Raw genomic sequence first — 23,281 nt, 5'->3', positions numbered from 1 at the left:
AGCACAAAACCGTGCTGGACAAAAGTTCTTTGAAACAAAATCTTAGTCAACTCTACTGAGGCTCCGTTAAGACAGAGACCAGGTCATTTCTGTACCACCCGCCCCCCAAAATTTATAGCCCCAAATCCTTTCCCATATGGTAAAGAAAATATTCAACAAGGGTTGCCAGGATCATGCCATGAGGTAAATCTAGTCTTTTCAACAAGCGGTATTGGGGAAACTGGATATTAACATGTGAAAGAATGAAGTTAAACCTTTGCCTTACACCATATACAGAACTTAATTCATAATGTACCAAAGAACTCCCATGTAAGAGCTGAAAGGATAAAATTCTTAGAAGAAAACAGGGAAGCTTCATGACATCGGATTTGGCAATGATTTCCTCGGTATGACACCGAAAGCACAGACAGCAAAAGGGGGAAAAAAAGGTAAGTTGGACTACATCAAAATTTAAAATTTCTGTGCATCAAAGGACACAACAGAGTGAAAACGCAACCCATGGAGTGGGAGGAACTATTTGCAAAGCATGTATCTGCTAAAGAGTAAATAATATATAGACTATGTAAAGAACTCTTACAATGCAACACAACAACAAAATCCTGGTTAAAAAATTGGCAAAGGACTTGAAGATATTTCTCCAAAGATATACAAATGGCCAATAGGCACATGAAGAGAAACTCAACATTACTAATCACAAGGGTAATGCAAATGAAAACCACAATTACATACATCTCACAGCTATTGGATGGCTACTATTAAAAAAAAAAAGGCAAATAAGTGTTAATAAGGCTGTGGAGAAATCAGAACCCTTTTGCACTGTGGGGGGGAATTTAAAATTGTACAACCACTAGGGAAAACAGAATGGTGGCTCTTCAAAAAATTAAAAATAGAATTATGAGGGGCACCTGGCTGGCTCAGTCAGTGGAGTGTGCGACTCTTGATCTCGGAGTTGTGAGTTTGAGTCCCACATTGAGATTACTTAAAAAAAAAAATCTTAAAAAATACAGAATTACCATGCTATCCAGCAATTCCACTTTGGGGTATATATCCCAAAGAACTAAAAGGAAAATCTCTTAAAAAATATTTGTATACCCATGTTCATAGCAGCATTATTCACAAGAGCTAAAAGGTGGAAGCAACCCAAGGGTCCATCAACAGATGAATGGATAGAAAAAATATGGTATATACATACAATGAAATATTAATCAGCTTTTAAAAGGAAGGAAATTCCGATACATGCTATAACATGGATAAACCTTGAGGATATTTTGCTAAGTGAAATAAGCCAGTCGCAAAAAGAGAAATACTATAACATTCCACTGATCTGTGGTACTAGTGTAGTCAAATTCATAGAGACAGAAGGTAGAATGGTTGCTGCCAGGGGCTGAGGGTGGGGGGAACAGGAATGGGGAGTTACTGTTGTTTAATGGGTACAGAGTTTCAGTTTTGCAAGATGAAAAGAATTCTGGAGATGAATGATGGTAATGGTTGCACAAGGTGAATGTAACTAACACTACTGAATTTCTATACTTAAAAATGTACACATAAAAATGGTTAAGATGGTAAATCTTTATGTTATATATATTTTGTCACAATTAAAAATAACAATCATTAAAAAAAAAAACCTTGGTGTGTGTGTGTGGGGGGTGGAATTTATGGCATAGTCTCCTAGAGTATAGTGGCTGATGAATGCCATTGATTGACTTACTTGAAATTATTTTCAAGCACAGGAAGTATTTTCTTCTCAAAGGAAAAATAAGTGTGGCTGACAGAAAATTTTAACCTAAGAATTGGAAGACACTCAGTGGCTGAGCAAGTTCAACAATAACCACCCCCACCCCCACTTTACTTTCCAGATGCTAAACTGATGTCTGGAAAGGTTAAGGGACTTGCCCCAAGTCTCCCAACCCATTAAGCCTCAGCCAGAACTAGAGCCCAAGTGTCCCAACACTGAATCTAGTCCTTTCCCACCAGATCCTCTTTGCTCAGTCCTGCCAAGAGATCTCTCCTGAAAACCTACAGAAGTTTCTGCCCATCCAACTCTCAGTCATACCTGGCCCAGTCTGAGCCAGTGAGGTCACCTTTCCCTAGTCTTAGTCTTGTCTCCCCAACCAGTACCTCAGTTCCTGAAATAGTATGCTCCACAAGCCCCAGGTCTTTTCATAGTTTGAGCACAGTATTTACTCAGTAAATATTTATTGGTTAATGTATTGAAAACAGCTTCTGACAGGCCAGTTTCCCCCTGAACTTAACCAATTTTCAGTGTCATTTTAAGATTGGGAGCACATCTGCCCACGCTGAATGTTTGTGAAATTTAGGTTAAAAGGTAAAAGAAAGTTTATTGGTCAACAGTTATTTTTTAGTGCCTACTATGGTCCAGGCATGAAATTAATATCCGTATAGCAAAAACTTTGTCAATGTTTCTACTTAATGACAAGTCTAATTTGTAGGGTAAGATAAGGCATGAAAGTGCCCAGTGTAGTGCTGGTACACAATGGGAAGTCAACAAATGTGAGTTTCCCTTCATTATTCTTGTACAGCAGAGTAGTTAGGCATATTTGGACAGCAGTTCTTGTAAATGACCACAATTGATATTTACTTATGTAGCCCAATGAACAAATTCTGCGGACCAATAGAGACAAACTGGATAGAGCAGGGAACTGCCTGAAGGCCTGGGAATCAGGGTAAACGGATGTAAACAAATGTCTTATATAGCAAACAAAAAAGTTGGGGTGGGGAGGAGCACAAGAGGACACAAAATTGGTTGTGTAATCCACCAGCATTATACCAATGTTCTGACTTGATGATCCACTCGTCAGATCCTGAAGGTGGATGTTACTGGAGAAAACTGGTCCTAGACAGCTTAAATAATTTAAACAAAGTCACACAGTAGTAGGAGGCAGAAGTTGGCTTATGATTCAAGCCTGACTACAAACGAATGTGAGAATCTGCAAATTTAATAATCAGAAAGCCAACTGAGAAGGGAATCACCCAGGCTTTGGAAGGAATGGGGGGAGGGTTTCCTCCATCATTCCATAATGATAGATTCTTCCCTGCGCTCTGGCCCAGATAAAAGCTCTCAGGGAGGGGCACCTGGTTGGCTCAGTCGATTAAGCCACTGCCTGGAGTCCCGGGATCAAGTCCTGTATTGCGCTCCCTGCTCAGTGGGGAGTCTGCTTCTCCCTCTGATCCTCCCTACTCTTTTTTTTTTTTTTTTAAGATTTTATTTATTTATTTGACAGAGATAGAGACAGCCAGCGAGAGAGGGAACAGAAGCAGGGGGAGTGGGAGAGGAAGAAGCAGGCTCATAGCAGAGGAGCCTGATGTGGGGCTCGATCCCATAATGCGGGAATCACGCCCTGAGCCGAAGGCAGACACTTAACCGCTGTGCCACCCAGGCGCCCCTGACCCTCCCCACTCTTGTGCTCACTCTCTCTCTCAAATAAATAAATAAATAAAATCTTAAAAAAAAAAAGAAAGAAAGAAAAGCTCTCAGGCATCTGTTTCATTTTTTTCCATCTATATTATCAAGCCCTAAAAACTCTCTGGAGTCACAGACCACTGTGAAAATCTGATGAAAGCTTTTTATTCAGTCAGATATCCATTCAATAAACATCTCTGAGCTACCAGGCAGTATTCTGTGAGCTGCGAATACAATGGTGGACAAAGTATTCAGGATCCCTGGCCTCCTGGAAAGTAAAATCTGCCTATGGACGTTCTCCCTGGAAAAAGGCCCTTTTGCCTGAATGTTTACAGAGAGTTTCAATCAGCAGAACCTCAGTTCCTCTTGGAGCCCATTGTTAGACAAGAGCCTCTACTTGTTTCATAAGATTCCTTCAATCGGGACTTCAATTTTGTTTTTAGTTTCATATCAGGACTGCTTGATAAAATGAATCTTTCTCCTTTTACTTCTTGTTTTCATCCTGTGTTATTCATCTATTCAATCAACTCATTCATTCATTCAACAAACATTTGAACACTTGTTTAATGCCAGGCACTTGGTTAGGCACTGAGGGAAGCCATATTTTCTACCAATGAAAAGCCTGAGACAGATGCATAAAAAATTATGATAAAAGTCAAATACCATAATAGATAGGTGATACCATAATATAAAATAACAATAACTACTCTCTCCTGAATAACTTCTAAATGGGTCAAACATTTAATGACCTTCAAATGTCAGCTTATCAATAACAAAACCAAATCAGCATTATCCCTACTTTACAGTGAGAAAACCAAGGCTTAGCAATGTTAGGAAACTTGCCCATGGTTTTCAACTAGTCAACAGCTACATGTAATACACACATACAAGCGCACACACATACACACGATACAAATATTGAGAAAAAAATAGGATATGTTTGCAAACCCGAAATAAGATAATTTCTATGGCAAGCCATAAATACCAGAAACTGTAAATGAAAATATGGATCAACTTAACTATTTAAAATTAAAAGCCTCTGCAGTAATCTCTTGGACATAGGCCTTAGCGACATATTTATGGATATGTCTCCTCAGGCAAAGGAAACAAAAGCAAAAGTAAACTACTGAGATTACACCAAAATGAAAAGCTTTTGCACATGAAGGAAACCATTAACAAAACAAAAAGGGAACCTAGTGAATGGGAGAAAATATTTGCAAACAACATATCTGATAAGGGTTTAATATCCAAAATATATAAAGAACTTCTACAACTCGCCCACCCCCCAAAAATCAATCCAATTTAAAAATGAACAGAGGACCTGGATAGATATTTTTCCAAAGAAGACATACAGATGTACAACAGACCCATGGGAAGATGCTCAACATGACTCCTTATCAGGGAAATGCAAGTCAAGACCACAAGGAGATATCACCTCACACCTGTCAGAATGGCTTGTATCAAAAAGACAATAAATAACAAGTGTTGACAAGGATGTGAAGAGGGAACCCTCATGCACTGTTGGTGGGAATGTAAAATGGTGCAGCCACTGTGGAAAACAGTATGACGTTTCCTCAAAAAATTAAAAATAGATATACTGTACAATCCAGTAATTCTACTACTGGGTATTTACCCAAAGGAAATGAAAATGCTAATTTGAAAAGATACATGCAACTCTGTTTACTGAAGCACTATTTATATAGCCAAGATATGGAAGCAAGTGTCCATCCATAAATGAATGGATAAAGATATGGTACACACGCACACACACACATACACACACACAATGGAATATTACTCAGCCTCAAAAAAGAATGAGATCTTGCCATTTGCAACAACATGGATGGACGTAGAGGGCATTTGCCAAGTGAAATAAGTCAGAGAAAGAGAAATACCATATGATGTCACTTAAGTGTGTGATTAAAAAAAAATACAAACAAAACCCAAACAAAGTCTTAAATACAGAGAACAAATTGGGAGTTGCCAGAGGAGAAGTGGGTGGGGAGATGGGCTAAATAAAATAAAGGGGATTAAGAGGTACCAAAAAAAAAAAAGTCTCTATTTGATGAAGGATTTCATACAAATTAGAAGTAGGAGAAAATAACTGCAATATGTACTAATAGTCAAGGGATTAGTGGTAGCTAATAATGCCCCCCTACCAGGTGAAGTTTACATAAGGTAAAATGCACAGATCTTAAGTATGAAATTTCATAAGTTTCGACAAATATATGCCCATGTAAACGCCCCAATCAAAACATAAAACATTTCCATCACTCCAGGAACTGCCCTCATTCCCCTTTCCAGTCACTCCCCATCTCCTCTGTCCAAAGGAAACCACTGTTCTCATGCTATCGTCAAATACTTAATGTTATTTCTTTAAATGCCAAGATCTCTCAACTAGGTTTTAAGTTTCTTTAAAGGTAGACCTGCCTATTTTTTTGCCGTTTTTTTTTTTTACTGTGATAAAATACATATAACATAAAGTTTGCCATTTTAATCATTTTAAAGTATACATTTTGGTGGTATTACATTCATAATGTTGTACAACAATTACCACTATTTTTTTCCAAAACCTTTCATCATCCCAAACAGAAATTTTGTAACCCTTAAGCAATTACCCATTACCCCCCTTTTTTTTTTTTAAGATTTATTTATTTATTTATTAGACAGAGACAGCCAGCGAGAGAGGGAACACAGCAGGGGAGTGGGAGAGGAAGAAGCAGGCTCCCAGTGGAGAAGCCTGATGTGGGGCTCGATCCCAGGACCCCGGGATCACGCCCTGAGCTGAAGGCAGACGCTCAACGACTGCGCCACCCAGGCGCCCCTACCCATTACCCCCTTGACCAGACCCCAGTAACCTCTTTTCTATTCCCTATTTCTATGAATTTGTCTAATCTAGGTATTTCATATAAATGGAATAATATAATATTTGTCCTTTTGTGTCTGGCTTATTTCTCTTAGCATAATGTCTTCAAGGTTCATCCATTTTATAGTATCTGTCAGAATTTCTTTTCTTTTTAAGGCTGAATAATATTCCATTGTGTATACACACCACACTTTGTTTATTCATTCATTTGTAGATGGACACTTAGATTGTTTCCATATTTTGTCTATTGTGAATAATGCTGCTATGAACATTGGTGTACAAGTAACTGTTTGAGTCCTTGTTTTCAAATCTTATATGCCTAGAAATGGAATTGCTTGGTCCTATGGTGATCCTATGTTTAACTCTGAGAAACTGCCAGACTGTTTTCCACAGCGGCCACACCACATTCCATCCCCACTAGCAACATGCAAGGGCTCCAATATCTCTGCATTCTCACCAACACTTATTATTATCTTCCTGGATTGGAAGTGGTGTCTCATTATGGTTTTTATTTGCATTTTCCTAATGACTAATTACATCGGGCATTTTTCATGTGCATATTTGTCGTTTGTATGTGTTCTTTGAAAAAAAATCAAGTGCTTTGTCCATTTTTTAATTAGGTTGTTTGTGGTTTTGTCATTTGAGTTGTAGGGGTTCTTTATTCTGGAAATTAATCTTTTATCAGATATGTGATTTGCAAATATTTTCTCTCATTCTGTGTGTTGTCTTTTCATTCTCTTGATGGTGCCCTTTGATACACAAGTTTTTCTTTCTGATGAAATCCAATATTTCTATTTTTTTTTCTTTTGTTGCCTGTGCTTTGATGTAATATTTAAGAAATCATTGCCAAGGTCATGAAGATTTGTCCCTATATTTTCTTCTAAGAGTTTTATAGTTTTAGTTTTTTACATTTAGGTCTATTATCCATTTTCAATTAATTTGTGTATATGGTATAAGGGTCTAACTTCATTCTTTTGCATGTGGATATCCAGTTTTTCTGGCACTATTTCTTGAAGAGACTGTTCTTTCCCCCATGATCTTGGCACACTTGTCAAAAATCAGTTAACCATACAGAAACATGGCTACTGGCCAGTGTTTCAAGACTTGCAAAATATGGATCTAATCATTTTTTAAATTTAAGTTAAATTAATTAAACATATAATGGATTATTAGTTTCAGAGGTAGAGTTCGGTGATTCATCAGTGTTATATAATACCCAGTGCTCATTAGAACCCGTGCCCTCCTTAACGTCCATCACCCAGTTACCCCATCCCTCCCCCCCTCCCCCCAGCAACCCTCAGTTTGTTTCCTATGATTAAGAATCTCTTATGGTTTGTCTCCCTCTCTGGGATCTAATCATTTTTCACAAACTTTTTTTTTCACTCCAAGAAAGTCTTTGTTATCTACCTTGTTTCTCACTGGCTTCATTTAATTTACATAGAAATATTTACCTCTATTCATTAACAATATAAAAACAAAGTGACCTTAAAATCCTCCTGTAAAAACAACCTTGTCAACAACACCATTGTCCAAATCTTTTTGATTGTGCACTTCTATCAGGAAGAACTTTTTTTTTTAATATTTTATTTATTTATTTGACAGAGAGACAGCCAGCGAGAGAGGGAACACAAGCAGGGGGAGTGGGAGAGGAAGAAGCAGGCTCATAGCGGAGGAGCCTGATGTGGGGCTGGATCCCAGAACACTGGGATCACGCCCTGAGCTGAAGGCAGATGCTTAATGACTGAGCCACCCAGGTACCCCTATCAGGAAGAACTTTTGAGCCTATACTTTTTATATATATGTTTACTTGTAAAGTTTTTTTCACAATATTCTACTAATGCATTATTTATTATAGAAAACATGCAAAAAATAGAGAATAGAAAAGTGTGAAAAAAATCAATTGACTTGAGATGTGAGGGTTTATTTCTGAGTTCTCAATTTTATTCTATTGGTCTATATGTCCATCCTTATGCCAATACCACACTGTCTCCGTTACTGTACTTTTATAGGAAGTTGCAAAATCAGGAAGTGTGAGTCTTCCAACTTTGTTTTTCCTTTTCAAACTTGTTTTGGCTACTTGGGTTTCCTTGCAATGCCATATAAATTTGAGGGTTGGCCTTTCCACTTCTGAAAAAAAAAAACCACCATTGGGATTTGATAGAGATTTCACTGAATCTAAAGATCTCTTTGATTAGTATTAGCATCTTAACTATTTTAGGTCTTCCAATCCAAGACACAAGATGCCTTTCTATTTATTTAGGTCCTCCTTAATTTCTTTCACCAATGTTTTGTAGTTTTAAGTGTACAAGTCTTACACCTCATTGATTGAACTTATTCCTAAGTATTTCATTCTTTTTGATGCTATTGTAAATGGCACTGTTTTCTTGACTTGTTTTTCTGATTGTTCATTCCAAATAGTGAACTTTTATTGAAAGTTTGCCATGTACCAAACATGGTGCTATGGCCTTTATAGGGATTTATAGGAACTTTATAGGTCTTTATATGGATTATTCCATTTGAATCTCAAAAACTACACAAAAAACATACTATTTATTATTACCACTCACTTTTTACTATGTACACGTGTAGTAAAAATAGATAATAAAGGGCCTGGAAGGGCATATAGGACCAGTCATTAACTTTAGGGGTGCAGGTAAGAGTAGTAATTTTGCTTTGTCCTAAAAAGGAATTTAGTTATTCCTAATGTAATTTGAAAATAATCTCTTTCTCATCAATGGCTTCAAATTATCACCTATACACTGATTATTCAAAAATCCCTATCTCTAGGCCATAAATTGAAGTCAAGTTTAAGGTCCATATTTTCAAATGTCTTATTTATTTTTATTTTTTTAAGATTTACTTATTTTATTTTAAGAGAGATAAAGAGCACGTGTGCGTGGAGGGGAGGGGCAGAGGGAGAGGGAGGGAGAGTCCCAAGCAGACTCTCAGCTGAGCACAAAGCCTGACGTGGGGCTCGATCCCACAACCCCCAGATCATGACCTGAGCCAAAACCAAGAGCCCAACGCCCAACCAACTGTACCACCCAGGCGCCCCACAAATGTCTTTTTTTTTTTTAAGATTTTATTTATTAGAGAGAGAGAGAGTGAGTGAGAGAATGAGAGATAGGAGGTTCAGAGGAAGAAGCAGATTCCCGCTGAGCAGGGAGCCCAATGCGGGGCTTGATCCTGGGACTCCAGGATCATGACCTCAGCCAAAGGCAGACACTTAACCGACTGAGCCACCCAGGTGCCCCTCAAATGTCTTTTTAAAGGCTCCTTTCATTTGGGGCACCTGGGTGGTGCAGTTGGTTAAGCATCCAACTGGTGATTTCCACTCAGATCATGATCTCATGGGTTTTGGGATCAAGCCCATGTTGGGCTTCATGCCCAGCAGGAGTTTGCTTGAGGTTCTCCCTCTCTGTCCCCTTCTGCCCCTCCCCCCACTTATGCACACACTCTCTTTCTCTAAATAAATCATTTTTTAAAATTAAAAAAAAGCTCCATTCATTTGAATGCCCCCTGTGTGCCATGAACTGTTCTAATAAGTTCTGGGGATCTAATAGTGTGAACACATCTCTGGCTTCAAGAGTTCATACCTTTGTCTATTCCACATGTCCTACAGGCACCTCACTTAGTATATTTGAACTGAGCTCACAGAATGACATCAATGAAAAGGGCAGGATAGAGACTTCTAGGAGCCCATCCTCCCCAGAACTACCAAAAAACCCAGAAAAAAACTGTTAGAATGAACATATCAGAACTCTGGAAGATAGTCAAAGGTTTATTGCAATGATGTGAATTCTTAACCAACAGAAAGGTCACAGAAACTGGGTAGGAGAGCTTTGTGGAGTTTTAACGTTAACCTTCCTTCATCCCCTTCCTGGCACAGTGACAGTCTTGATGACTGTTCCTGGTGTGGGTACCTTGTTCCCAAGGAATTATATTTGTCTGTTTTGACCTGCTATGGGTTCCCTGAAGGACTGATGCACTTATTTTGTCTAATTCAGAACACCCTCAGGGCAGAGAAGCAGTTACATGGAGGACCTTCCCAGAAAACATAAAAGCTAAATGAACAAGCCAGTGCCACTTGGGGCAAAAGATAATAGATGAAGCAAACAACAGATATACCAAAAGCCAGTGAGGAAAAAAAAAAAGGGAAATGAGAATCTTGGGAAAATAGGGCTTTGAAAAGCTCCCAGGGAAGGATACATGCTCAGAAAAGACATGAGAAGACCATAGGTTTCATTTCTGGCTGGACTTTAGGTTCAGCACAAGCACTAAGTGAAGGCAGAGTGGTGAGTGGCCTGGCTACGTGCTCAAGGAGTGCCCCAACACAGAGACGATCTGAAAAGACCCAAAAGTATTTTTTTCTTTGATTTTCCTTTCCTCTCTTCTTCCCCTCCCCTTCCTCCCCCTTCTCTCTGTTCTCTCTCCACACCGTAATTTCAAAATGTTTAGTTTTCAGAAAAAATTACAAAGCATTAGTAATCGGGCTCTCTGCTGAGTGGGGAGTCTCCTTCTCCCTCTGCCCTTCACCCCACTCATGCTCACTCTCAAATAAATAAAATCTTAAAAAAAAAGTTAACAAAATTGACAAAACTTTAGCTAAATTAACTAAGAAAAAAAAGGGACAACTAAAATTACTAAAATAAAAAATGGAAGTGCCAACCTTACAGAAAGAAAAAAGGGGTGCCTGGCTGGCTCAGTCAGAAGAGCCTATGACTATTGATCTTGGGGTCATGAGTTTGAGCCACACATTGGGTGCAGAGATTACTAACATAAATAAATAAACTTTTTTTACAAAGAAAGAAAATGGGGCACCTGGGTGGCTCAGTCGGTTAAGTGTCTGCCTTCAGCTCAGGTCATGATCCCAGGGTCCTGGGATCGAGTCCTGTGTCAGGCTCCCTGCTCAGCGGGGAGCCTGCTTCTCCTTCTCCCACCCCCTCTACTTGTGCTCGCTCTCGCTCTCTCAATTAAATAAAATTTTTAAAATCTTTAAAAAAATAAATAAAAAGAAAGAAAACAAATTATGAGAGAATACTACAAACGGTTGTACAGTAACATATAGAAAACCTAGATGAAATGGATAAATTACTGGAAACGCAAATTGTCAAAACTGACCAAAAAGAAATAGAAAATCTGAACAGAACTGTAACAAATAAAGAGACTGAACTGGTAATTAAAAAAATAAAATAAAACCTCCCCACAAAGAAAAGCCCAGGACCAGATGGCTTCACTGGTGAATGCTACTAAACATTTAAAGAAGAATGAACACTTAGAAAGAGAAGAGGAGAGAACACTTCCTAACTCATTCTGTGAGACCAGCTTTACCCAGATACCAAAGCCAAAGATACCACAAGAAAACTACAGACTAATATCCTTTATGATTATTGATGAAAATACCCTACAAAACACCAGCAAATCATATATATTTTTTAAAGAATTTATTTATTCGACACAGAAAGAGAGAGCACACAAGCAGGGGGAGCAGAAGAGGGAGAAGCAGACTCCCTGCTGATTGGGGAGCCTGATGTGGGGCTCGATCCCAGGACCCTGGGATCAGGGCCTGAGTCGAAGCCAGATGCTTAACCGACTGAGCCACCCAGGCACCCCTAGCAAATCATATTAAAAGAATATTATACCATTACCAATTTGGATTTATCCCAGAATGCAAAGGTGGTTCAACATACAAAAACTAATCAATGTAATACACCACATTAAATAAACACATGTGGGTGCCTGGGTGGCTCAGTTGGTTAAGCATCTGCCTTTGTCTCAGGTCATGATCTTGGGGTCCTGGGATCAAGTTCCACATTGTGCTCCCTGCTCAGCGGGGAGCCTGCTTCTCCATCTGCCTGCCACCCCCACCCCACTTGTGCACGTGCTCTCTCCCTCTGACAAATAAAATAAAATAATAAATTTAACTAAGGAGGTCAAAGACTGTATACTGAAAACTACAAAATATTGGTGAAAGAACTTGAAGGAGACCTAAGAACATCCCTGTTCATGGATTGGAAGACTTAATATTGTGAAGATGGCAACATTACCCAAAGTGATCTCCAGATTCATTGCAATCCCTACCAAATCCCAACGGCATTCTTTAAAGAAATAGAAAAACCTATCTTAAAATTCATATGGAATCTCAATGGACCCCAAATAGCTAAAACTGTGTTGAAAAAGAACAAAGTTGAAGGATTTACTGTCCTGGTTTCAAAACATACCACAAAGCTACAGTCATCAAAACAGTGTGGTACAGATGTAAGGATAAATGCATAAATCAATGAAATCGAATAAAGAATCCAGAAATAAACCCTTACATACATGTTGAATTGATTTGCAGCAAGGGAGCCAAGACCATTCAATGGAGGAAGGACCATCTTTGATAAATGGGCAGAGGAAAACTAGATCTTCACAGGCAAAAGAATGAGGTTGAATCCTTATTTTATACCATGCACAAAAATTAACTCAAATGGAGCACTTGGGTGGCTCAGTCCATTGAGTGTCCAATTCTTGATTTCAGCTCAGATCATGATCTCAGGGTGGTACAATCAAGCCCTGCATTGGGCTCCATGCTCATCGTAGAGTCTGCTTGAGATTCTCTTTCTCCCTCTGCCCCTCCCCCTGCTTGTGCTCTAAACAAACAAACAAACAAACAAACAAAATCTTTTAAAAAATTAACTCAAATGGATCAAAGATCTAAACTTAAGGGCTAAAACCACAAAAATCTCAGAAAAAACATAGGGGCAGGGTACCTGGGCGTCTCAGAGGGTTAAGTGTTTGCCTTTGGCTCAGGTCATGATCTCGGGGTTCTGGGATTGAGTCCCACTTCAGGCTCCCTGCTCAGCTGGGAGCTTCTCCCTTGCCCTCTACTGTTCCCTCTGTACTGTTCCCTCTGTTTGTGCTCTCTTGCTCTCTCTGTCAAATAAATAAAAACTTTAAAAAAAGCATAGGGGCAAATCTTTGAGATACTGTATTTGTCAATGATTTCTTGGATGTGACACCAACAGCACAAGCAACAAAAATTAAAAAAAGATAAATTGGACGTCATAAAAATTTGAGTTTTGTGTATTCAATAATACTACCAAGAGAGTGAAAAGAAAACCCACAGGAGAAATATTTGCAAATCATGCATCTGAAAAAGAGTTAATATAGAATATATAAAGAACTCCTAACCAGTCAACAACAGCAAAAAACAACCCAACTTTTAAAATGGGCAAAGGACTTGAATAGACATTTCTCCAAAGGAGATACACAAATGGCCAATAAGCACATGAAAAGATGCTGAGCATCATTAGTCATTAGGGAAATGCAAATCAAAATCACAATGGCATAATACTTCACATCCACTAGGAAGGCCAGAATAATAGTAATAAAGAAAGGAAAATAACACATGTTGGTGAGAATGTGGAGAAATTGAAACCCTTGTACGTGGCTAGTGGGAATGTAAAATGGTAAAGCTACTGAGCAGGCAATCAATAAATTAAACATAGAACTACCATATGACCCAGCAATTCCACTCCTAAGCATATATCCCCAAAGTTGAAAACAGGTGTTCAATCAAAAACCTATACATTAATGTTCACAGTGTCTCTATTCATAACAGCCAAAAGGTAAAATTACCCAGCTGTCTATCGACAGACAAATGGATAAACAAAATGTGTGTACGTGTGTGTGTATATATTACACATATATAATATATATTTATATTTTTATAAATAATTTATATATATATAACAGATGTACACACACGTGTGTGTGTATATATATATAAAATGGATGTGTATATATATATATACACATGTATATATACAATGGAATATTATTTTATGTAAATTTTTGGAATATAATATAATGAAATATAATATATGGAATATAATATAATGGAATATTATTATATATAATACATATATTACATATAATGGAATATTATTGGTCATATATATATAATGGATAGAAAGATAAATGGATAAACAAAATGTGTGTGTGTGTGTGTGTGTATATATATATAAAATGGAATATTATTCAGCCTTTAAAAGGAAGGAAATTCTGACCCTTGCTACAACATGGATACACCCTGAAGATATTATGCTAAGTGAAATGAGCCAGTCACGAAAAGATACATACTGTATGATTCCACTTATATTAGGTCCCTAGAGTAGTCAAATTCACAGAGACAGAAAGTAGAATGGTGATTGCCAGGCACTGGGGGGAATGGGGATTGGAGAATCACTATTTAATGGGTATGGAGTTTCAGTTTGGGAAAACGAAAAAAGTTCTGGAGGTGGACGGTGGTGTTGGTTGTATAATGTGAATGTACATACAGTTCAGCCACTGAACTGTATACTTTTTTAAAAATTTAATTCAATTAACATCCAGCTGAACTGTACATTTAAAGATGGTTAAAGTGGTAAACCTTATGTTATATATATTTTACCACAATAAAAGATGGAGAAAAAAAAGAATAAAGTACTGATACCCGCTACAACATGGATGAACCCAGAAAACATTATGCTCAGTGAAAGAGGCCAGACACAAAAGGTCACATATTGTAGGATTCCATTTATATGAAATATCCAGAATAGGCAAATTCATAGAGACTGAAAGCAGGCAAGTGGTTGCCAGGGGCTGGGCAGAAGGGTCTAGGGAATAACAGTTTAATGGATCTGGGGTTTCCTTTGGGGTGATGAAAATATGTTGGAACTAGATAGAGGTAATGATTCACAACATTGTAAATGTACTTAATGCCACTCTTTAAAGTGGTTAAAATGGTAAATTGTATGTTATATGTATTTTGCCACAATTTTTATTTTATTTTTAATTTTAATTTTAATTTTTATATTATTAAAAGACTTTATTTACTTATTTGCCAGAGTGAGAGAGAGGGGGAGAGAGAGAGAGCGCGCAAGCAGGGGGAGCAGTAGGCAGAGGGAGAAGCAGGTTCCCCACTGGGCAAGGAGCAGGCCTCTGGGATCATGACCTGAGCCGAAGGCAGATGCTTAACCAATTGATCCACCCAGGCATCCCTATTTTTATTTTTTTAAAGGTTTTATTTATTTATTAGAGAGAGAGAGCACGTGCACGCATGTGCGCATGGGGGGGGGGCAGAGGGAGAGGGACTCTCAATCACAGGACCCAGGACCCTGAGATCATGACCTGAGCCGAAGGCAGATGCTTAACCAACTGAGCTACCCAGGTGGCCCTTGCCACAATTTTTAAAAACACTGAGCTTATTACATTTGCTTAGTGTACCCTCTCTTGCTGTGTCTTCATCTCAGGTAACAGTATCATCATCTACCCAGTCTCCCAAGCAAGAAAGCTCTGAGTCAGCCTTGACTGCACCCTCCCCCTCACTCCCCACATTCCATCCATCATCAAAGCTGGAATCCCTCCCTTCCTCTCCATGCCTACTGCCTTTGATGACTTCAGGATCTCATTATCTCTCATTGGGACCACAGCAGCTGCCTCCTCACCCTTCTCCCTGCCTCCAAGTTTCTCCTCCCTTCAATCCATCACCCACGTTGCCTACTGGTTAGCTTCCTAAAAGAGCAATCTCAAGATTCCGCTGCTCTGCTAAAGACCTCTGCTGACTCCAGGAGTAAGTTCTAATTCCTGGTGCATGTAAGATCTTTCACTACTTAGCCTCAACCCTGCCTTCCAGCATCACCTTCCATTTCTCACTCCAGGCCTTCCAAACCACCATACTTTTGCTGGTACCGTTCTCTCTTCGTGGAACACACTTACTTCTACCTTGTACACGCTTTCTTCAAGACCAACCTTTAAGGGCACAGCCTCTGTAATGTTTTTCCTCACTCTCAGAATGGAGTCCCCACCCTCATCATGCCTTTCCCAACACTGTGCATTTCAGCTTTCTTGTAGAAAGTCTGTCTCCTTTGGATTGCAAATTCCTGAAAGCAAAGTCTGTTTCCTCCTCATCTCTATAACCTCAACACTCACCTGATGCCTGCCACGTGGTTGTCTCAAAATGTAGGGGAGTTCCCTCTCCCATTCTCCTCAGTAACTGTTCCAAATCTCTCCCACTCTCCTTAAATCCTTTACCCAACCTCTGAAACTTCCATCTGAGCTGTCAGCAGATGACCTCACCAGAAAGAGGCCATCAGCCATGAAATCCTTGAACTTTCTGTCCTTGCCACATACCCCCATGTCCCACATACACACTTCCCTGCATACTCATCCAAACTTTCCTCCCTGCCTCTGTTCACAGAGGAACATGCATGTGTCCCTCCTCCCCCGCAAGGCCAATCCCCTCACTGTGCTCTAGATCTCCTCTCAATTCCTCAGTGCTTCCTTAATCATCCTTCTCTGCTTTTCCACCTGTATTCATTCAACAAAAATTTACAGAGCAACTCTGTGCCTGGATGCTAGGATTATAGTGGGGAACAAATTAGATAATGCTCCAGACCTCATAAAGCTTCCACTGAAGTGAGCAAGATAGACAATTAACAAGTAATTTTGAAATGGATGTGAAGGAAATGAATATGAAGACACAGGGAATAAGAGGTCATTTTAAATAAGGAGGTCAGAGAGGTATTTTGTTTTGGGGTGTGTGTGTGTGTGTGTGTGTGTGTGTGTGTGTGTGTGTGTAGGTGACATTTGAGCTGATGCCTGAAGTTTTCTGTGTGAAAGACTGGGAGATGAGCATTCCGGGTAGAAGGAATAGCAGTGCAAAGATCCAGAGAAGAAAGGACTGGCTTGTAGGGAGCTGGGGTGACCACAATATGAATGAGGGGAGGATGGTGTGAAAAGAGGTTGGAGAGCTACTCCAGGGCTGGGGCCTTGTAAACCATTGTAAATAAACTGGAGTTTATTATAAAGAGGAATGGGAAGCCAATAGAGATTTTTAAGGAGGATAATGATATGATAATATATGCATTTTTAAGTGATCGCTCTGGCTACTAGAAGGAAAACAGGCCGAAAGGAGGCAATAGTGGGAAAGAGGAAATTAGGAACAATTCCCAAAGTGCAAGGAAGATATGATGGGCTAGTACCAAGGTCATCGCATGGGATTGAAGAAAAGTGGTTGAACTGAAGACACCAGAGGCAATAGGACTTGGTGATGGAGGGAAAGAGAGAAATCAAGGACTCTTCTCTACTGGTGCCCTACCTCATTCAAAACACACTCATATGCATGGTTTTAACCATCCTCTGATGACTAATTCTAATGGATCCAAAATCCCAAGAGCAAACCTTTTGGCTAGCATATCTAACATCAGCCTGTCACCTCCAACTCAGCATATCTAAAAGGACTCATAATGAGCCCATGTTCTATCTGCAACTGCTCTCCTCCACCTCCACTGTCCCCTGTCTTGGTTGCCACCACAACCTGTACTCTCACCAAGCCCAAAACCTCAGAATCATCCTTGCCTCTTCCTGACTCCTGAACCCTTGTATCTAATCAGTCTGAAACTTCACTGCCCTACAGATAGTTCTCAAGTCCACTTCTCCCTCTGCCTTTCCATTGCCACTGCCTTTGTGCAGGCCCTCAACACCTCTTTTGCCTGGACTATTGAAACCATTTCCAGACTTGTTCCCCGGAATTCCTTCTCTCAGATGCAGAATGATCATTCTGAAATACCAGTCTGATCATCTCCCACTGCTTTCATAGTAAAGTTCAAGCTTCTTGGTTTGTCCCATAAGGCCCTTGGCAGTCATAGTCCTGCTGACCTCTGCGGTGCCGTCCTCTACTGCTCTAACCCCCTTGGACTGTAAACCCCAATGAGAACTGAACATTTACGGTTCCCCAGACATAAGTTGCTAATTCGAATATTTATGCCTGTGTTCAAGCTGTTTCTTTCATGTGGATCACTCCTCACCCTCATCTGCCTGAAAAACCTGTACGCATCATTTACATGTTGATTTATATTTCTGGTCTAGACCTCTTTCTCTCAAACTCCACATTCATATATTTCATTGCCTACTTGACATCTCCACTTTCATGTCTAATAGGTCTCAGGAACTTAACATATCCCGAACTGAATACTCGGTCTTTCCCCCTGAAACTTGCCTTACCTTCAGCCTTCTGATCTCAGTTGAAGGTAACTCCATTTTTTTTTTTTTCAGTAGCCCAGGCCAAAACCATTAGGGTCATTTTTAACTCCTTTCTTCCTCTCTCTTGCCACTTCCAGTTCTATGGCTCCACCTTAAACACATATCCAGAATCCAACCACTTCTTACCATGTCCACTACTACCATGTTGGTCCAAGCTTCCATCACCTCACATCTGACTTACCAGACTCTCTGCTTCTACACTTGTCCCCACCCCACAGACTAAATGCAACATCCAGAATCTTTTTTTTTTTTTTAAGTAGGCTCCATGGCCAGCATGGAGCCCAATGCAGAGCTTGAACTCATGATCCTGAGATCAAGACCTGAGCTGAGATCAAGATTTGGATGCTTAACCAACTCAGCCACCCAGGTGGCCCCAATCCAGAATAATCTTTAAAAAAGAAAGTTTTTTTAAAGGAAGATCATGTTACTTCTCTGCTTAAAACCATGCAATGACTTCTCATTTTACCTAGGGGAGAAACCAAAGCAGTCTCAGTGGCCTAAAAGACCCGTATCATCTCTGACCCCCTCTCCTACTATCCTTCCCCTGCCTCCTTGCTGCTCTTCAAATATGTCAGGCCCACACTTACCTGAGAGTCTTTGTGCTGGCTGTTGTCACTACCTGGAAAGCTTTTTCTTAGATATTTCCTAACTAACTCGATTTTGCCAAGTCTGTTCAAAAATCACCTCCTTGACAAGGTCTTCCTGACCACCTTACTTAAAATTACTATTCACATCCCCCTCTACCGGAGACACTTCTTATCCCTGTTATGATATTTTGCTTTTTGTTTTTCCAGAGTACCTTTCACCTTGCAATGTACTATATAATTTACTTATTTATTATGTCTATTTGTTATTGACTCACTAGGACATAAGCTTCATGAGGACGAGAATCTTTGTTTTGTAACTAATATATCCTAAGAACCCAGAAGAGTGTCTGGCACATAGCAAGCACTTAACACGTTTGTTAAATAAACGAATTCTTCATTACTTATCTCTGATATTGGGTTCTTCACCAAGTTTTCCCTAGCTGTGAACAAACCTCACTCTCCCTCAAACAGATGAAATGAACACTTCCCTTCATTGCGCTACCTTTGTACCTTGTATCGTTGTTGCATTTTCCAGATAATATTGTAGTTGGCATGTCTAGATTATGAGGGCAAGGTTTAGGACCTGTCCTATTAATTTCCACATTCTTGTGCTCAGCTCAGGACCTGACAATAATATACATGTATTATTTTGATGAATAAACTAATAAAGCCACACCAAGATTGAATGTCTGGAAATACCCTGTTGGTGAGGGTATGGGAAAACAGGCCCACCCTCAGTGTTGGTGGGAGTCTAAATTGATTTAAGCTCCCTGAAGGACAGAGTGAAATTATCAATCAAGGGGAACATAACCTTTGACCCAGAAATTCTACCTTTAGGAATTTATCTGATAAACTTATTCATGTATTTCAAGATGTATTACAAAGATACTCATTGCAGCATTGTTTATAATATCAAAACAAAGAAAATCAATGGAATGGTCCCATCAGGGCTGTAATAGAATATGGCGCATCTGCTGAATACAATGAGACATAGCTACATGTACAGACCTGAAATAGGTTCCCCTGTGGAAACGGTTTAATGTAGGAAAACATATAGTATGTTAATATGTGTTTCACAAAAAGGAGGAGACTAGATACACACATGCTTATATATGCATAGTGTTTTGGAAAGATAAAGGAGAAACTCTAAACAGGGGCTGCCTCTAGACAGGAGAATCAGAGGTCAGGGTGGGGGAAGGGAAACCTGTTTTATACTGCATACTCTGTTATTGTTTGGATTTTTTATCGTGTGTATCGGCTTTTCATAATACTTAAAACTTTTCTAAATAATGAAAAAAAAAGCCTCAAAGGTGCATTTTGGGCAAGGATGGAGAAGAGAGGCAGCCCTCCATTATGCTTCAGGTGATTGATTGATTGATTGACTGAAAAATGACAGATCTTTTTTAGAAGCCTCTGTCCCAAACTCTCTCTTTCTCTCCTTCTCTCTGTCGGTCTCTGTCTCTGTCTTTATCTTATTACCTTCTTTGGTCATCTCTTTCAAAATGAGCAGCTTTGCCAGAGAGACGTCTTGTCAGCAGAATGGTCTGGTGGTAAAGAGGCCAAGACTGGGCCTGGAGATCTGGGCTGGGAACCTGATCTGGCAAGGAGCCACTCCTTGAGCGATGTGGCCATGGTGCAGTGGACTGTGCCCAAAGCATCTTGACTCAGGCTGTTAAGATCCACATAGTACATGAGGGGCAGTCAGAGACTCTCTGTAGTGGCTATATTCAAAATCTGAGTAATCAGTTTCTTGCAGCAAGGCTCAGCGTGACATTATGAGCACAGGAAGACAATCTGGACTGCAAGGGCCAGCACTGGCCAGGGGAATCTGGGATGCAAGGGGTTAGGGCTAACTTTAGCCTTAAGGAAACTGTTTTGACATTCAGGGAAACTGAGGAAGAAACTTAGGTCCACAGAGCAAAGGGGAAAGGCAGGGGCTGAGTGGGCTTAAGATTCCCGGTGCTCACCTCAGGCAGCCATAGGTCCCTGGGCTTTTTGGAGAATAGAGTGAAGGACATATTGTGTGGGAAATGGCAAGGATACAGAAAGGGAAGCGAGTTAGTGGGGTGTAAACTCCAGCCCTTAGCCTAAAGCTTTTTCTATTCCCTCCCATTTTCACAAGCCGAAGTTGTCATAGAATTGGGTCCCTTGTTCTATGATTCTAGTGCTGGAAGGGTCCTGAAAGGTTCTAGCCAATGCCCTGGGTGATGGTAGAATCCTATATTCTAGGCACGATTCATACACTCACAGAACTTGTAAAGCCTTCAGAGACCACGGGACCTGGTATACAAGGCCCTTCTCCTGCTTTCTGCTCAGGAATAGCATGCCTGGAAGAATTTTCCCCACAGCCTTTTTCTGCCTGGCCCCAGTCCCAGCTCCCAGTAAGAAGGCCATACCTGAGACAGCTCGGCTTTCTCCTCCTCCAGAGCCAGCTCAAAGTCAGGAGGCGGCACACTGCTGTGAAGCCCAGAAGGTCTCCCAGATTGCTCGGTAGTCAGACCAGCTTCATTAAAATGAACTTTGTTCCCCGGGGATTTGATCATGGAGGTGTTATTGTGTACTTGATCACAGTTCCTATGGCTACAGGCTCACAGTGGGAAGGAACCGGTATACATCAGCATCTTCCTGTAAAATAGGGATTTGACCTCATTTATAGTCAAACATGCAGCAGGCAACCTTGCAAATGGCACAGCATGAATAGAATTCAGAGAGTTCTGAATGACTTAAGTAGAAAAGAACATTAAATAAAACAGTACATGTGAAAGTATGTGTTCAATCTCTGGTTCAGCTTAGGTACTTAGTGGTTGTTAACTATTCATAATATTAATCTTTACATCCAGAAGGGGATTAGCCAACTGAAAGGTTGCCAACTGGCAGCCCTTGGGCCAAATTCAACCCATACACCTGTACTGTATTTCAGACTGCTTAAACTTGTTTTGAGTTAACTTCTTAAAAATCAGTATCTTTCAGTAAAAAAAAAAAAAAAAAAAAAAAGCCAATTGCCAGTTTCCAGTGACAATGCCCTCCTGTCAAAGGCAACCAAGAATACACCTATAATTGAACAAAGTTGGGTTTATTAACTCATTCAATGAGGGAGACCACACAATATGGGAAACTGTAGGCCATCTCAGTAAGCATATGTTAGACATGACTTCTTATAGGACTTGAGATTGTGTTAGGTTTCTGGGGAAGACTCAAGGAAAGGGACTTTGCTGTGGTTTGAATGCTGTGAGGAAGTAGGGATAGTTCTGTGATTGGATATCTTTAAAATTTTTACTTTATTTATTTATTTATTTATTTATTTATTTATTTATTTATTTATTTAAGAGAGAGAGCGAGCACAAGCAGGGGGAGCAGCAGGCAGAGGGAGAGGGATAAGCAGGCTCTCTGCTGAGCAGGGAGCCTGATGCAGGACTCAATCCCAGGACCCTGGGATCATGACCTGAGATGAAGGCAGATGCTTAACCAACTGAGCCACCCAAGTGCCCCTGGATATCTTTAAAATTTTTTATCTAAAAGGTGGAGAGAAAGGAGCAAAACTAAAGCTATAATTCATAAAGGAGCATAATTATCATATTAGCCAGAATGGAGATATTTGGTCATTTCTGTTTGGATAATGGTCTCGTTTTTGTCTTGATCCATCACAGTGGTGGCCTTGTCTTGCTGTGTTGGTGTTTTGTGAAACTGTTTATGTTCATCAAGAGAAAACCACAGTCTAGTTGTCATGTCATACCTGCTCCTAACAACACCAAAGCCCAGATGACAGTGCCAGGCCAGCTCCAAGCTGTCAGACGATGCTTACTCTTTCTCGGTCTCCCTCTTAGCCCAGGGCAGATGGAGTCAGCTTCGGGACTTTAGTCTACTACCTAGCTCTTCACCATTGCCAAGACTTTGTTCATTAGGAGATTGTGGAGAGAACATCCATAGTTAGACGTATGTCGGTCTCACCTTTTCCTTTTGTTACAACGTGAGTTGTTGAGTCCTCTGACATGATGATGGTTGCACAGTAGCATTTAAGACTCTGAAGGTGGTACATCAGCCAACTACATTCCAGAAAATTACCAGAAACAAACTGGTTATTACTTCTTGTAATAGGCCCTGAAGACAGGGGCCCAGGTTATCAAATCCAGGCATGAAAACATGCCCGAAAGTCCAGCTTGTCTTTTTTAGAAATTCGAGTGACTTTTTTTAGCATTGTCACAGACTTTTCTACTTGACCTGTATTTATGCAGGTGCAGCAAGAGGTGTTTGCTAAAGCATAACTTTTCCTTTGGTTAATACATTTAAATTTAAATTGGTTGTTGGCTCCCAAGTAGATGTTGTGTCATTTATGAGGTCTGC

This window comes from Ursus maritimus, unplaced genomic scaffold (assembly GCF_017311325.1).
Source record: "Ursus maritimus isolate PB19 unplaced genomic scaffold, ASM1731132v1 scaffold_2, whole genome shotgun sequence".
Taxonomy (NCBI): domain Eukaryota; kingdom Metazoa; phylum Chordata; class Mammalia; order Carnivora; family Ursidae; genus Ursus; species Ursus maritimus.
Note: the sequence above shows the minus strand (reverse complement) of the source record.